Source organism: Pinus tabuliformis, chromosome 5_2 (genome assembly GCF_031772625.1).
Source record: "Pinus tabuliformis cultivar Carrire ecotype Pingquan chromosome 5_2, CPIR1, whole genome shotgun sequence".
Taxonomy (NCBI): domain Eukaryota; kingdom Viridiplantae; phylum Streptophyta; class Pinopsida; order Pinales; family Pinaceae; genus Pinus; species Pinus tabuliformis.
In genome coordinates this window covers 335,246,499-335,261,158 of record NC_142306.1, presented here as the reverse complement: position 1 = coordinate 335,261,158, position 14,660 = coordinate 335,246,499, and positions in this window count along the sequence as shown.

Here is a 14,660-nt window from a genome sequence, read left to right as displayed (position 1 = left end):
GGTGGTTACTAAAACAAAGAAGTAGAGAAATCATATAAATTAAATAGTTGATAAATCTCAATAAAAAAAAATCTTATAAAAATTAACTGAGTTATAACTAATTCTTTATCCTTGTTATTATTATTATTATAAAAAGAATATATATATATATATATATAAACATTGAACAAGATGTGGTTTACTGTGTGACCACCAAAATTCTTAATACATAAATAGTCTTTGTTATAATACCATGACTTGTCAATACCACATGCCCAAAAAACCATAGCTAGCTTTATATGACATTTGTTCATGTGACAATTTTTTAATTAATCAATTTAATTAAAAGATCAAAAAGAGTATAATTACTTTGAAGATAAATCCCAATTTTTCTTTGTGTATGAATATAAACATTCTAAAATCTTTTTTGGAAGTTAAATCTTTACCATCAACTTTCGAATCATAGATAATTAAATTAAATTTTTAAAAATCTTATCACAAAAAAAATGCAATTATAGAAGTCAATTTAAATATTAATTCGTCATTATTTCATGTATAAATATAAAAGCTCTAATTATATCATAGTAATATATGTATATTTAAATATTAATAATTATTAATAATTAAAATAAATTTTTAAAATTTTGATTACAAGATATGCATAGTTATAAATATCGATTAGCTATTTATATGAATGAAAACTATGCTATAATGATATATGTATATATGAATAAGATTTGATTATATCAGTCAATTATTCGAATAGGCATGGTGTTAAGCTCCTCCTCAGCATTTTTTTGATTTCCAAAATCACTATCATAGTGAATTACAGATTGGGTTAAGCTTACGTCGCTTGGTATTCTTTAATTTCCAAAATCACTATATTGAATATATATATATATATATATATATAATTTTTTATTTTTTATTTTTTATTACATTTTGAATTCCAAAATTATTAATTCCGAAATTATTAATATAGTGAAATATTGATTTTGAATGTGTATGTTAAAAGTAAAAATTTATGTTAAATTAAAAAATCAAAAAATAAAAAATATATTTTTTTAAAATACAAAATATAAGATAAAGATAAAAATAAAAATAAATATTTATAACTTATTTGTAAATTTAAAATATAAATATAAAAAAATATAATTAAAATTTTTAATATAAATAAATATTTCATTAATATAAGAATATGGACTTTCCTTAATTATAAACCTAACTTGAAACATAAAACTCTATATAACTATATATATATATATATATATATATATTAAAATAGATCTATAAGAATTTTAGATTTATCATGATTCAAGAGGGATAAATTCTCTCAAGTCTCTCAAAGTGAAAAATAAAATTCAAATTATTTCCATAACAAATGTTACAGGAGCGTAGTCCTTACCTGCCACTTAAGTAGATGTTATGTTTTTAGAAAAATTGCAAATGGATATATGAAGTTGCATAAATTCATTAGAGAAAACATAAACAATGGTAGGTAGTAACTCCTGGTAGGTATATTGATTTCCATCTTGTTTTTATTCATTATTTATGAAAATACTTACTTATATTATGGTGGGTGTATAGTAAATGTGTTTACACCACTTTTGTAGATAGAAATATCTTCCACATGTGATAGTAAATGGGTTTACACCATTTTTGTAGATAGAAATATCTACCACATGTAATAGTAAATGTGTTTACACCACTTTTTTAGATAGAAATATCTTCCACATGTGATAGTAAATGAGTTTACACCACTTTTGCAGATAGAAATATCTACCACATGTGGACTCTATTTCAGCAATTAAGGAATTACACAACTCCCTCATTATGACTTGAAATGTTTTAACTACAAACTAGATCCATGTTAATGCTAGATTTATCATGAGTCCAGAGAGATGGAGTTACTCAAGGAGTAAACCTTCACTCAATTTTTTTTATATCCAATATACATCTTCATCATGTCCAATATATCACCCCAATAAGGGTGTGTCCAATATACATCTTCATCATGTCCAATATATCACCCCAATAAGGGCGGGGAATTGAACCGGTGACTTCACATCAACGAGTGCCTTAATATAGAACCCAATCACCTTCACATCAAAGTCTGCCTTAATAGAAAACCCAATTGTCTATCCAAAAAACCCGTGGAATAGTAAAATTTAATTGTTAAGATACAAGTAAAACTTTACCAAAAGTAAATAACTTCTCTATTTAGCTATTAAGAACTCAACTATTCATTAATTGTTGATATAGTAGTGCAAATATATCTTAACATCAAATCTATCATACACTAAAAGAGAATTGAATTTCTCTACCCTATTTTCAGGTTAATGAAATTGATCTCTCTTCATTCATAACAAATATTAAATTAAATACCATGTTTTATATATATAACAGGTTAAATTGATGTTGAACACAAAAGAAATTATATATTAAAAAAAAACAATTCCTATGCTATTAATTTATTTTTGGAAAAACTATTTATCAATTTTATATTATATTTCAATTTAAAAAAAAACATTTTTAACTCTTATATATATAAAAAACAAATTACATATTTTTCTTATATTAAAAAATATACCATTAAAAAAATTACATTCAAAGTTTAATATAAATAATTTCCACGTCTCTTTCAAATTACAATGTAAAAAACACATATCTGTAAAATTATAATCATAAATATATAATTCTTTTTGTATAATACAAAAATAAAGATAAACAGATTTTCTATTTTTTATCTCTACATAATCACTCTATCTTACTACATTCAAAATATATATATATATATATATATATATATATAAAACGACTGACGATTACAAATGTGGCTACTTTTCTAAGCGTAAATTTGATCTAATGGATTATATTATAAGAGATTGGATCCATCTTAAATCATGATAAATCCAAAATTATAATATTCTAATAAACATAGATTAATATTTAAAATTTTAAAATATAATTGTATTTAAAACACATTTGTAATATGTCTACCAATTTTTGAATTTTAAGTAATTTTGTGTATACCAAAAACTAATATAATTGAATGCTACTATTACAAAAAAAAATATAAATGAGTTCCGCTACTATGAAAACCAATAAACTTGGATACCCCTGCTACAAAAACTAATATAAAAATTCCACTATTATGAAAACTAAACTAATATAACATAATTTTACTAGTATTATTCATTATATAATTATACATATAGTCATGTTTATTTTGGAATAGGGATTCGTTTGGTTATTAATACTTGTTACAAAGATGGTATAGATTTAATCTTTGTAGAATATCTAAGGAATATTGGTAGTAGTATTAAAAGTAAGGTTTTAATATTTATTTAAAAGGTAACTATGCATTTTTTTATATTCAAATTAATTACAAATTAACCTTGGTAGTGTCATTAAACGTATGTTTATTTATTATGATTTTCTTATTACATAATGTTTTTAAATTGTATAAATATTTAACTTTATAAAGTAATTGAAAGTTATATATATATATATATATATATATATATATATAGATATATCATTTTTATTTCTCAATACGTGTATAGATGTCTAATTCCATAAATGAAATATTATATATATATATATATCAATCGAAAATTCGAAAAAAAATTGAGGGAATGTTTACTCAAGTGACTCTATCTCTCTTCAATCAAGATAAATCTAGCATTACCATGGATCTATTTTGTAGTTAAAACATTTCAAGTCATAATGAGGGAGTTATCTAGCATTACCATCGATATATTTTGTAGTTAAAACATTTCAAGTCATAATGAGGGAGTTGTGTAATTACTTAAGTTCTAAAATAGAGTGGACAACTGGTATATTTTTCTATCTACAAAAGTGATGTAAACCCATTTACTATCAGCCCAATATAATTTAAACAAGTAGTTGCATAAAAAATGAATAAAAGCAAGATGGAAATGATTATAATTACTAGGAGTTACTACCTACCATTATTTATGTTTTCTCAAATGCTTTGACACGTACCACTAAAAGTGTAAATTTGCCAATTTAGTAGTGATTACTACCCACTAAAATTTATGCAACTCCATATCCCTTAGTAGGCAATTAATTTTCTACTTCATAAAAGAATTTGTAATTTTTCTAAAAGCATAAGATCCACTTAAGGGGAAAGGGCTACGCTCCCTTGTTATGGAAATAATTTGAATTTTCTTTCGCACTTTGAGAAACTTGAGAGAATTGATCCCTCTTGAATCATGATAAATCTAAAATTCTAATATATCTACTTTCATCTTTAAACTTTAAAATATATATATATATTTAAGATAAGTTTGTAATAAATGTATTTAAGACACATTTGTAATATGAGAGATTCTATCCCTCTTAAATCATGATAAATCTAAAATTCTAATTGACTTACATTAATCATTAAAATTTTAAATGTATTTAAGAAACATTCATAATATTTCTACGACTTTTTGAATTTTAAGTTATTTTTTTATACCAAAAACTAATATAATTGAATTATACTATTACAAGAAATAATATAAATGAGTCCGACTACTATGAAAACTAATATAATTGAATACTCTTACTAGAATACCAATATAAACAATTCAATACTATAAAAACTAAACTAATATAACATAATTTATTAATACTATTCACTATATAATTATACATATAGTGATGTCTATTTTGGAATAGGTATTTACTTAATTAACAATAATTGTTACAAAGATGGTATATTTTTAACCTCTATAGAATATATAAGGAATATTTCTAGTAGTATTGAAAATAAAGTCTTAATATTTATCTAAAAGGTAGTGAGGTCTTAATTTTGAAAAATTAATCTTGGTAGTGTCATTAAACTTATGTTTATTATGAGTTTCACACTGCATTATTTTTTTTAAATGTATAAATGTTCAATTCAACATAGATCTCTAGTAATATCCATTCGACGTTATCCATTCGACGTTGATGGAAATGTTATTTTAACTAAATTGGTGTCCAGTAACTCCATTGTTAGGTCGATGTTAGAATCAAGAAAAAGTAAGAAGCTTAAACATATTCTTGGTAACCATCTTTGAATTATTTTTTTTTGTCTTGGATCTATCCGCTTGCAGGGAGGGCTATTCTTCCCCAAAAAAAAAAAAAGAAATCCTCTATAGAAAGCCGCAGTAAAAATCTAAATGATTGTGATATTAAAGTCTATCAATATTTTTTTTCATTCTTGAACCTAATCTATGTGGTTTGTGTTAAATAACAGATTCTTCCATATCACTGACCACTGTAAAATTGTTAAAGTGGTGCATATTAGGGATTCCATAAGGACAATGGTATCTTCGGCCAAGGAATCGATTCTTTAATAGAGCTCTTCTAAACCAAAATTTGTTAAAAAACAATTGGCTGGAGGCTACAACAGATTATAGTTCAAAGGAGATAACTCTCCCAAATTCATTGAATTCAGAGATTGAAGGAGGAATCGATGAATATAATCCAAGGAGTGTATCTTGGATGCATAGCCAACCTTCTAAGATAGAAATTCATCATTACAAATTGTGGAAAAGCTCTCAGCAAGGTCTAGTCAGATGGTCATGTGGCTAACATTCTCGACTATTATGGCCTTAGTTCATCCTAATCGTACACATTCTTACCTTAAATATCATGTTACTATATCTCTCACACTCTTACACGTGATATGGTCTTATAAATATCATAAATACATGAAAGCCCAAAAGAGTTCGATTCTTTTGAGGGTGGAAGATATTCTAATATTTTAATAATGGGTTTAAGTATGAAAATTTTATTTATGTAGATATCATGAAGAGACTAAGTTGGTTTTCGTTTTTGTATGAAAATAGGCAGCTGTTTGGAAAAATATAAGAATAGAATACATAGACTTCATGTGTTAGAAAGATAGAAGTGTTGCTATTCTCTTAAGAAAGAACATGTGCACATGTGCATTAAAAGTTAAATAATTCTTGTTATTTTCCTAAACAAGAACGTGTACATATGCATTAAAAAGTTGATAAATCCTTGTTATTTTCTTAAGAAAGAGCATGCTTCGAAGTGCTGTAAAATTTCAAAGGAGTCATGCTAGATTCCAAAGAAAGAACATGGGTTCACATGCATGAACACTAGTTATTGTGATTAGGTTTCTTTGGGAAAAAGATGCAGTTACATGCATGAATATTAGCTAGTGAGTTAGTTATCTTTGGAAAAAAAAAAATATATGTTAGATTTCTTGGAAATAAATATATATTTGCAAGGTAAAAAATAAGTGTTTTGTTAGAATTCTTGGGAAAATAAAACATGTGTTTCCAAGTTTTAATTGTGTTAAAATTATTGGAAAACTTTGATGGTTCTTGTGTGCGAATATATCTATTTTTTTAAAATATTAGTTGTGCATTTCTTGGAAAGCTTTCATCACTTTTTTGTGGACGAGGATTAAATTATCTAACGTTTCCCTTGAAAAAAGTTACATATGAACCTTCCACAATAAAAGAATAACTATTTTCCTAGATCTTTGTGAAAAGAAATGTGTATTTCAATACTCAAACATGCTATTGTGAAAAAGAACAAGGGTCATTATGCATAGAGACATTAATTGTTATGTTGACTTCTTACTGCAAAAGAATTATTTATTTGTTTACATGAAGATAATAGCTAATGATGGTAGAATTCTAGAGAAAAAAACATGTGTTGCATACATTGAATAAGGGCATTATGATAATCTCTTGCATGCATAAATAATAGTCATTATGTTAGAGAGATATTTCCTTCTCATAGATAGAAGAACTATTGAGCTATATTTCTTTAGAAAAATTATATGTGACTATTTTTATGCTATCGCAACCATTATGTTAGTTTCTTTTGGAATAAGATCTAGTGTATGCATGCAAGATTTGTGTTAGCTTTCTTTTGGAAAGAATATACATTTGCATGAGGGAAATGATAGCATGTTGTGTTAAACTTTCTTTTTGGAAGACTATTTTGGAAAGTTTATGAATTTGCATGCATATGAACAACATCTGTTGTGTTAGCTTTCTTTATGTATTTTCATGCACCAAAAGTAATAGTTGAAGGGCTAGTTCTTTAAATAAATTTCATGTAATTAAGATGCACGAATATCATAATTAATGTGTTAGTTGCTTTAAGCAAATTTCTGGATATTTGCAGTGATTTTTGTTGCAATAATGTGTGCTTATGTGAAGAGAATAATAGTTAATATGGTATTTATTTATAGACATGCTTTGATGGTTATATGCTTATAACTAATGCATATGCAATGTTGTTAAAGGAATCATGTCACGATATTTTGTTTGTGTTTCACAAATGTACATGAATAGATGGTGAAACATCACTAGTATAGATTTATGGATTGGTTTGATTAATACTTGATATAATCATGATATGAAAGGTTGGCAAAAATAACAATTGTAGGAAAAAATTGCAACATATGAAAAGATAGATAATGTTTACCATTATGACAGGAAATAAGTTAGTGGTTTGTGCAGATTGAAGGAATGTTAGCTGCAGGAAAATCCACTAATTGGAAGAAGTGGTCCCTAAAGAAACATTTCTCAAGGGTTTGTGAGTAAATGATGTCATGATGATTTTAATAGATTATAACGAGTTATGTTTCTTTTGAGATGATATTATTTGTAATATTGTATGAAAATGGTCAAGGGATGGACTCCCTTATTACCATTAAGTGAGAGGTCAACACCCTCATGAGCATTAAATTAAACATATGTTGGTTTTCACCCTATAGGGTTTCCTGGGTATATTGATGCCTAATGATGTGGTTGCTTGTTGTGCCATTTATTCTTGATGTTGATCCTTTACTAAGTTACTCTACATAATGATGAAGATTATATCTAATGGTTAATGAGGAATTTGGAATAATCATTTGAATAGTTACCCATGGGTAAGTTATGTAAACATATTCTGAATCCATGAATTTTCATGCGAGCTTACCAGGGGATGTTACAAGTGGTATTAGAGCTGAAGGAGACAACACTGGTGCCTTTTGGGAATTGGTAAGATAAAAATAAGTCGAGGTATAATATTAGTGGGAATCAACGTAATTATGATTCTAACAATCTACATAATGCAATATGAAGTACAATACTTTTGACATGAGAAGCATGTTTATAACCGCAATGAAGAGTAGTTAGTAATACAGTCTACTGATAAACTGTGGTAATGATACTTGAATCCAGTTGAGAATAAAATCCAATAAAAAATTGGTTACACCTATGAAAAAATCTGAGCACTCACTGAGGAAAGTGATAACTGCTACCAACCTTTACGAATTATGAAAATATTAATGATAAATTTAATGAACATTACTAAAGTTACAACGTACTACTTATAATGAATGAATTCATGAATGTATAAGATGGGGAATGTCCTTTAAGAGTAAGATAACAAATTTAAAAGGACATTCAAATAACCCCTTTAGATGTTAAAAATAAATAACAAGTCAAGTAGTGAGACTTTGCTGTAATAGCTAATTGTTGAGTGATTCTTGTCACAACTGCATTAAGATGGTTGGTAGAATTGATTAGTTAGTGTTGCATGACTAACTATTATAACTTATATGCATGAATTGGTTTTGATTAAAGCTTATTACAAGTTCTAAACAAGTGATTACTTGTTGGTAAACATACATTGTGGGAAATTGGAAATGTTTGGATTGTTACCCTAATTGCTATTGACATTTACAAATTAATGAATATTTGCATATACTTTTATGCATGACAGTATTATATGAATGGAACTAAAATGATGGGAAAAGTGAATACTTTTTTAAAGAATGCATATTTATGACTAAAAGTTCTTGAAGGTGACAAGATCTTTGATCATGATACATTAATGTCATTAAAGTGATTAATTAGATTATTCTATCAACTAAATGTTAGTTGTAATTAGATCAGATGCTGATTAGCTTGTTGTTTAAGCCTCACAACTCTACGAATTTATGATTTGAGGGTGATATTAAGTGGTATGCATTATTAATTGTTGATTAGATGTAAACGCATAAATGAAATGACATGCTGCATGAGTTAGAAACTATCGTAATGTTAATGATTAAAGTATTGTCTCCTTAACTATTATTTTGATAGAAAAGAGACAATTTCATGGATAACTTTGATTTAAAGTTTCTTGGATGTAACAATAGAAAGATGCATCCTTACTTGTTATACTTTCTATAATGCATGAAATTTGTTTATGAAAAGTAACATCATGAATACCTTTCTACATGTTGAATTATTGAGAACATTGATGCATGCAAAATGCATTCTAAATCTATTGATAAAATGTCTTACGTATAAACATATTTTGTAGAAGGTATAGTTGTATTTAAAATAATTATGACTAATGTTGCTAGTGGGATTATGTAGGGGTAGCTTAATGGCAACATCAGAACTTGTGAAGGTAAAACGTTGCAATGCGAATTGTAACCATAAATGAGAAAACATAATGTTATGATATGGATGATTTTGTTATGTGGAAAATAACAATGTATACCACCTATATGTTAACTATGTTTCCTATCAATCTAGATATTGTGGATCAATGTTGAGGGCCAAGTATGAATATGTGATGTACATAAATGTTTCTTTTGTTTTAATTATAATGTTCATATAGTTCGTTATGTACATTACTGTGGGAAAGAGTGCCAAAAGACAATTTACATGTGAGATAGTGGTGGATAGTTGTGAAAGGCTAGGCGGCCTTGGGTTGATGGTGTTTGCCTTCTAAGAGGGGTTGATGGTGCTTTCTTGTTTGAATTTTCTCTCCCTAGAGACAGATTATCTCAGTAAGGGAAAAGAGTTGTCCAAGATGGTGAAGATGGGAAACAAATACAACAAGATTTATTGATTTTGGAGCCTATTGGAGGAGGCCCAAAATTCCTCATAGATGGGACATTATCGAAGGAATAGGTGGATGCTGCTAAGAGGAATTCATTCGACCCTGTGTGGTTATTGGAATTCTTGATTTGGTTGGAAAGTGGAATTCTAGACTGTACTTGGTATCGTACCTGCCAAAAAATTGTTTGGATTTGAAAATAGTCAATCTACTTGTGGAACTAGTTCCCGTTGGTTGGGAGGTGCATTATTTTGCCACTATGGTTCTCATAGAAAAAAAACGTTAACTCATTAGTTATGTATTATATCAAAAATAAATTTTCCATATGATTGTGCAAGAATTTTATGTATATCTTGGTTGGAAAGGAGCCTAGTTCTCAGAAAGGAATTACTGGAAGTGTAACCTCCTTTATTGTATTATCAATTTTTTGAATGTCTTAGTAGGCGCTAAGACAATATGCATTTAGTGCAGTTATTGATCATTTTGATGATTAGAGATCTAGGTTCTCTCTAAATACTTTTAGAAGTACATAATGAATTTCTTTAGTGGGTGCTAAGACAGTGTGCACATGGTGCAGTGATTTATCATTTTGATGATTAGATGGTTTTTAATACCCCTCTGTTTTTATTTAGAATTATGAGTTACTACTTTTAGACATGAACTATTTTAGATTTGATTGCACAGAGAGGCACTCTACAACCTAGTATATGAGGGAGATGTTGTCAGATAACGTTACATTAAAAAATATTAAAAAAAATATGAGGGATTTTTTGTCACGTAATGTAATGTTACATTAAAAAAATTAAAAAAATATGAGGGATATGTTGTCACGTAACATAACGTTACATTAGAAAAAAAAATATGAGTGAGATGTTGTCATGTAATGTAACGTTACATTAAAAAAAATATTAAAAACATATGAGCGAGATGTTGTCACATAACGTAACGTTACATTAAAAAAATATTAAAAACTAATATATATTGTATATGCGGAAGATATGTGTAAATTTACTATATATGTGTCAGATAATATATATTGTATATGCTGAAGATATGTGTAACATTACTTTAAAATAAAAATAAAAATTAATTATAAAAAAATTATTAGGGAGATGTCATTAAAAAAATATTAAAAAATTATTTGTGTCGGCTAATATATATATTGTATATGTGGAAGATATGTGTAACGTCACTATATATGTGTCACCTAATATATATTGTATATGTTGAAGATATGTGTAATGTTACTTTGAAATAAAAAAATTAATTAAAGAAATTTAATTAAAATAAAAAATGTGTCGGCTAATATTAACAAACTCAATTTTGAGAATGATATATATACAATTTAAAAGAGATCTATGATCTTATTCATTGAATGACAAAGAAAATTAGGTAAAGGAAGCAAAGGATTCAATTCGGCATATCCTGTAATAATAATGAGGTAAATTTCATGGCATTTCTATAATCTGGTAAATTTATATTTCATTGCATTCAAGTTTCAGTTGTAGGAAGGTAAACTCAATATAATGGAAGGTTCGCAATAAAATTAGTAGGAGAGAGGGGGAATTCTGAGTAGAATGTAATATTTAGGGTGGCATGTGACCTGAAATGTTAGGTAAAATTTAATAATATTACATTTTAATTAGTATTTCTCCCCACCACTAGCCACTATTTAATAGGTGGGGGTGGTTATAAATATTGTGTAACATATAATATTGTAATATTATATTTTATATAATCAATATATTTGTAACAATTATTATAGATGTGTTCCATCTATAAATTTAATTAAGAAGTGGATAAAAACTTAATATTTACAATATGACAAGATTTTTAATCATGAATATTTACCATGCATATTATTAACTTCTAAGTAGGTTTTTTTACAATACCATGGGCCAATACTATGGCTTATCAATACCACATGCCCAAAAACAATAACTTATTTCAAAATAAAAATATTTTAATTTAATTTATTTTTATAACATTTTTTAACCCAATCTAAGAACAAAAAGGTTATAATTACTCTTGAGGTATATCTAAACCCTCCATCATCACACCTACTAACAATATTTTCATAGGGATTAAATGGAGGTTTTAGTAAATTAAAAGATGAGAATACTTTAATATATACATATGTGAAATTTATATAATATAAATAATATTATAAAGAACTAGGATAGATGCATCTGAACCACGGATCCAAGCGATGAGAAAGAAAAGTGATTAACAATGATAGAGGAAAAATAGTGCATGATTCTTTTACTTTTTTATTAATGGATTTTCTTTAACATGATTGATCCAAAATATAGATTTAATATTTTAAAACCAATTATGTTTTTTATTAATTTATATACTTTCTTAAATACAATATAATGGGATCATATTTAATAAAGAGAGTGATATGGAAGGGGGAATAGAGTGTGGGAGAGACACATGGAGGTGAGAGAGAGAAATGAAGAGAGAGAGGAGGGGGAGAGAGGGAGGGCATGAGATGGATTTGGAGGGGGGAAGAGAGGGAGTGACAAGGGAGAGATGAAGATGGAATGAGGGAGAGAGGAGACGAGGGAAGAGAGAGAAAATGAGAGGATAATGATAGGGAAAGAAGGGGAAGAGAGAGACAGGGAGGCATAGATATGGAGTGGGGAGAGAGGAGGAGAGAGAGAAGGACAGAGAGAGGGAGATAGTGACAGAGTTGGAGGGTGTAGAGATAGTGTGTGTATGATGGGGGGAGAGAAGGAGGGAGGTGGGAGAGAAGGGTGAGAGAGGAAGGAAAAATAGGGAGGACTTGAGAGAGAGGAGAGAGAGATACAGTTGTAGGGGGAGAAATACATAGAGAGAGAAAGGTGGAGAGGGAGTGACAAGGGAGAGAGAGAGAGGGAGAAGAAGAGGGAGAGAGAGATAGATAGATAGATATGGAGAGAGAGGGGGTGGAGAGAGAGAGAGAGAGAGAGAGAGAGACAGAGAGAGAGAGAGAGAGAGAGAGGGAGAGATGGGAGATGGAGGGGATGAAGAGAGAGGGGGGGTAGGAAGAGATAGAGAGGGAAAGGAAGAGGGAGAGATAGATAAATAGATAGATAGATATGGGGAGAGAGAGAGAGTGTGTGTGTGACATATGTTTAGGGGGTTGAGATAGTGAGACAAATAAGGTGAGATGGAGGGAGGTATAAATATAAGATTTTCAACATGGTTGTTGATTTCTAATCCTATTTGATCACATGCAATATATGAATTGATTTCAGTGTAGACGTTGATTTATAATTCTATTTAATACATTACACTAAATGCATTGATTTTAGTGTCGATGTTGATTTCTACTATTATTTGATTGCTTGCACATGATGCATTGGTTTTAGTGTAGATATTTATTTCTAATCCTATTTTATCGCTTGCAATATATGCATTGATTTCGGTTTAGATGTTGATTTCTAATCATATTTAATACCTTTCACCAGATGCATTGATTCTAGCGTAGATGTTTATTTCTACTCATATTTGATTGCTTGCATTAGATGCACTGGTTTCAATGTAGACATTGATTTCTAATCCTATTTGATTGCTTGCGCTAGATGCATTAATTTCAGTATAGATGTTGATTTCTAATTCTATTTGATTGTTTTCACTAGATGCATTGATTTTAGTGTAGATATTAATTGCTGATTTGATGCAATAATATGTATGATGTACATTAATTTCAAAGTACTTATATTAATAGCGCACATTGATTTTAGTGTAAGCACATATCTACCTCCTCCATCTATATCTCTATCTCCCATTATCTCTCCTTCTTTATCTCTCTATCTCAGCCCCTAAACATACACACACTCTCTCCATATCTATCTATCTCTCCCTCCCTCCCTTCCTTTCCCCTCCCTCTCTCTCTCTTCCCCTTCTCTCCATCTATAGCATTTCTCTTTCCATATCTATATCTCTTCCTCCATCCATGCCTTTGCCTCTATCTTCTTCCATCCCCCCCCATCTATATCTCTATCTCCCCTTGTCTCTCCTTCTCACTCGCAAAACATAAGCACTCTCTCTCAGTGTAAGCACATAAAAATTATTCAACCTATTGTGGCCACCAACAACCCCCCCCTCCTTATTTAGTATTAGCAATAAGACTATGTAAGTGGGGACCCTTAGTCAAAAAATAAAAAAAATCAACTCATATATGTTGCTCCTTAAGAAACATCGCATCGTGCAAAGAATGATAGGGTATTTTCTTATGAGTCAAAATGGTAAAATGCGAGATCGCGATGCGAAGTCCATCACATCGCATGCATTAAGAAAATCTCACGTTAGAAAACCTTAAAAAACGCCGATATGCGAAAACACCGATTATGCGATATCGCATATCGCATCTCGCAAAATTGCATGAATGACACATAATGATTTAACGACTAAGCGATCTACGATCTTGCGATAGCGTAATCAAGCAACCTTGTGATAGCACAGCACGATGAAATTGCGGTAATGCGATACAACGAAATACGATACTGCGATGTAGATAGCAGAAACATTCCATCGCAGATTTTCCTGGCTCAATATTCAAGAAAACGTTTTCTGGTTACGCTCTTTAATGATAATTAATATATTATATGCCAGTTGTTAATAAAATATGGTTTTGTGTTGTTTGAAGAGCCAGTTCGCGTCAGGTGGCATGTTTTTGCATATCCGTAACATTTAAAACTTTCCTGTTGTTATTTATTATCATTACTCTCTCCTCACCTGTGAACTGCAGGAACGAAAAACAAAAGCTACACAAAGCAATGTGCAGGAAGCTATGAGGAAAAAGGGTAAAGCTCCAATGTTAAAAGGCA